Raw genomic sequence first — 4,470 nt, 5'->3', positions numbered from 1 at the left:
TCAAGGCACATATAAGAAAGCAATCAATGAACAAGTAAGGAGCTGCAACAAAGAATTGATGCATCTCATCTCTCTCCCTTCCGGTCTGTCTGTTCCTATCTGCCTCTCTCTCTCTGATTCTCTCTCTCTCTCTGTCAAAAAAAAACACACAAAAGTTGAATTTCAAAGCATTATTTTTATGGCGGTGTTCTATATAGTGAAATTATAATTTATTCTTTTTTATTTCTGCTACCTTTATATGTGATAGGTACATGATACTCACTGAAGTATTTTTTCATATTTTTAGGTCACAGGTAGGGGATTATTTTTCCACTGGCATTTTGCTTGTGAAAATTATTTCTTGTGAAATGTGGTCCTAATTTTTATTGACCCATATGCTGAACTGAGCTTGGAAAAGCAAAATTTAGGACAACAAGGAACTAAAACCTTTTTGCAGCCAGAAATTTTTTAGGAATATTAAACTGATAAGAACAGATACTACACTTGATCTTAGCCAAAATGCCGAGAAGCAATTTTTTAAAGAATATAATATTTTTATCCTTTATTTTTCTCACAAACTTGATATTTGTTCTATTTTTTTTTTACCTCTTGAAAATCACAAATAAAATTTTAGTTTTCTAACAATATATAAATATGTAGCACAAATCAAAAAGTTATACAAGAGAAAGGAAATAAGGAATTCAGGTTACTAGTCACAGTTAGGGAAGAAGAGGTGGAAATTTAATCAATGCTGGGTGCTACAAATATATTTTTAGTTTTCTTTCTTTAATAAGATCTGATCTTTATTAGTACTTAATAAAGCTGAGTGATTGGGTCATGGATGTTGACTGTGTTACTATCAATTCTTATCCATGTGTGTGAAAAACTTAACCATAAAAATAAAGTTTTCAATAAAAGAAATCCTTAGGCAGTGCATAATGGCCAGTACTACAATTTTATAAAATGGCCATTATCTCATCTTCTTTCTGCCTAACAACTCTAGTTTTTTTTTCACCTTCCTCTGAACAACATTGTTTTTCAAGTAGGCTGGGCCTCTCTCCATATATAGGTAATGAATCTGATCATCTCCTTGCTATTTAGGCAAAGCAGTGTAACGCAATTTTGGCCAAATGAGAAGGAAGAGGCATCTGAAGGAATTATGGGAAATTTTTCTGATTTTAAAAATACACAAAGAGAATGATCTCTTCCCAACTTTTGGGCATTGTAGTCTACAAGTGATTCCTAGAATTGCTGCAGTCATTCTGATACATGGAGACACCAGCCTTGAGTGGTAAGTGAATAAATAAAGAAGGAAGAGCAAAATGATGAGGGAAGAAATAGGTTATTAAATTGTTGAATTAGTGAATTAATTCATGCAACTCTTATCTTTATACCTCTTGTAATGTGAAATGACAAATATTCTTATTTTTAAAGCTAATGTTTAAATTGAGATAGCTAAAAACTTCCTGATTAATAGATACATGTTTGTGAACTTATTTTTCTATTAGATTTTTTACTTAGGATAAATTCCAAAGATTAAAGTTACTACTCTTGATTACTCTTAAAATGTATTTTAAAACTACTTTTTGATATAACAACTTTATATTTTAATTACCTAGAAAAGTTCATAGACAATAAAAAATAATGACCATAATAATAATTACTATGGGTAAATATGTTAAAAACTGTTGAGAAAAATGATCCAGAAAAAAATTATGGATGAGTCTTAACTCACAATATTGCCTAAATTTTCAGGGCCTACTGGAGTCAGTTCGTTGTGAAATATAGGTAAGAAATTTATGATACAGAGCTTTAAATAATATAAAATAATTCAACATCAATGATTTCATATAATGATTATGTATGCTGATTTTTAAGAAAGTTTCATGCCAACACATTTTTATTTATAAATATACTTTCTATCCCACGAACCGGTTGGGTTTTCAAGTTAATGTAATACAGTCTCACTGCTCAGAATCAAAACTATTTTATCCTCTGCACTGGTTTTCTTTTAAACTGTTTTGAACTACCCCATCAAATTGTTCATATATGAATACTGTTCCTTCTCTCCACTCTTTTTAAGTCAAAGAAGGTGGCTCTAGAATTGTTGGCAAACACCAGGCATTTTTAATTATCATTAGCAAATTGTTGAGAATAGAACAGATAAAGGAGCCTCTGGTTGTCAGAGCCATTAATGCTGATTAAAATAGGTTGTGTGGGTCCACGGTGCAAGTTTGTTTATTTTGAAGCATTTGTGCTATAAGAAATCCAGGCCAGCCTGTTTCATTGCTATGGCAATAGTCAGGTCTCCTTGTGTATATGATGGGTAGAGCATGCTCTGACAATTAAAACATTAACCTGATCCAAAATTGTACTCAGATAATTAAAGGGGGGGAAAGGGGTGAAAAGGCATGTGTATTTGTGAACATTTAACCAACCCAGTCTCTTGTAGTCATTAAAACAGACATTATATAGACATACTCAACCATACCTTCACATATTTATTTCCATTCATTAATATTAATAAACATTCAGGATGTGTTGAACAATCTCTTTAGTCTTGTTGTCTGAATGTCTCTACTGATGAAGCCCTTTTATCTTTTTCACTGACATCTTTTATTCTTAATATAGGGATTCTTAATTAAGAGAAACTGACAATGAAAAAGACAGTGATCCACACTGCAGGGGGACGATCAGGAAACACAAAGTACAGTGTGTCCATAAAGTCATGGTGCACTTTTAACCGGTCACAGGAAGCAACAAAAGACTATAGAAATGTGAAATCTGCACCAAATAAAAGGAAAACTCTCCCAGTTTCATACCTATTCAGTGCAGTTCAATGTGGGCTCATGCACAGATTTTTTAGGGCTCCTTAGGTAGCTATCCCGTATAGCCTCTACAGACTCGCCACTGACTGATGGCCTACCAGAACAGGGTTTCTCCATCAAACTGCCAGTTTCCTTCAACTGCTTATCCCACCAAGTAATGTTATTCCTATGTGGTGGCGCTTCATTATAAACGCGCCGATATTCACGTTGCACTTTGGTCACGGATTCAAATTTAGTGAGCCACAGAAGACCCTGAACTTTCCTCTGTACTGTCCACATCTCGACTGGCATGGCCGTGGGCTGCTCCACTGTATACATGGTGTTACATCATCATCGCACATGCACACATGCTGCCACATCATCCTACAGAAACTGGGAGGGTTTTCCTTTATTTGGTGCAGATTTCACATTTCTATAGTCTTTTGTTGCTTTCCTGTGACTGGTCAAAAGTGCACCATGACTTTACAGACACACTGTATTAAGAACCATTTGAACCTGACCAGGTGGTGGAACAGTGGACAAAGTGTCGGACTGGGATGTGGAGGACCCAGGTTTGAGACTCTGAAGTTGCCAGCTTGACCGCGGGTCTATCTGGTTTAAGCAAAATTCACCAGCTTGGACCTAACGTTGCTGGCTCAAGCAAGGGGTTACTCGGTTTGCTGAAGGCCCACGGTCAAGGCACATATGAGAAAGCAATCAATTAACAACTAAGGTGTCACAGCAAAAAACTAATAATTGATGCTTCTCATCTCTCTCTGTTCCTGTCTGTCTGTCCCTATCTATCCCCCTCTCTCTCTCTCTCTGTCTCTGTTAAAAAAAAAAAAGAACTTTTGAGCATTTATTACAGCCATGAAGCAACGCTAAACTTTTTATGTATATGGTGTAATTGAATTTAATTAATAGAACAACTGTGAAAAAGGAAATATTATACTCATTTTACATAGAAAATTGTAATTTAGAGGACCTAATTAGATAGTTCAAGCTCACGCAAATATATACAGCAAAACCAGGATTCAAATTCAGATCTATAGTATATTGATATGTTTCTATATTTAAATACAAGTTATATGTGTGTGCATTCTTCATCTTACCTCTATTAATGTATATATATATGTATGTGTGTGTGTGTTTTGTATGTATATTTCTCTTTTCTTTTTTCAACTCATCTTTCATATAAAAATCTCTTCTTATTGCAGTAAAATTGGCATATAACATCATATTAGTTTCAGGTGTACAACATAATCATTAAGATTTGTGTTCATTGCAAAATAATCACCACAGTCTGCCATCCATCACCATTCACAGTTAAAATTTCTTTTTTTTATGATGAAAAACTTTTAAGATTTACTCTTAAGAAACTTTCAGATATGCAATACTGTATTATTAACTACAATCACAAACACATAAATGTCTTCTTTTAAGATTTTGTTCTTCAAAGATTCTAATTATTGAAGGGGATTTGTATTCAGATTACTGAAGGAAGTTCTTGTTTAAATAAAATGACAAAACCTTGAGACTAACTGATCTTAAGAACCAGCAGCCCCCGCCAACTGCTCAGGTGTATCCCGATGACAACTGAGCACCTGAAATGGTTCATCAATTGCTTGAAGACCTCATTGCTCTTCACACCTTCCACACAATTTAGGACAAGTGTTTTACGGAG

General features: G+C 34.3%; 1 non-coding gene across 1 annotated transcript; it reads right to left on the bottom strand.

Moving 5' to 3' along the window:
* Positions 1–323: 323 nt before the first annotated feature.
* Positions 324–513, bottom strand: LOC136380167 (U2 spliceosomal RNA). Its single transcript, XR_010746861.1, has one exon. It is a non-coding gene; the product is annotated as a U2 spliceosomal RNA (small nuclear RNA).
* Between the last annotated feature and the right edge of the window lie 3,957 nt (positions 514–4,470).

Source organism: Saccopteryx leptura, chromosome 8 (assembly GCF_036850995.1).
Source record: "Saccopteryx leptura isolate mSacLep1 chromosome 8, mSacLep1_pri_phased_curated, whole genome shotgun sequence".
Taxonomy (NCBI): domain Eukaryota; kingdom Metazoa; phylum Chordata; class Mammalia; order Chiroptera; family Emballonuridae; genus Saccopteryx; species Saccopteryx leptura.
This window is presented reverse-complemented; position numbering and strand designations above follow the sequence as displayed.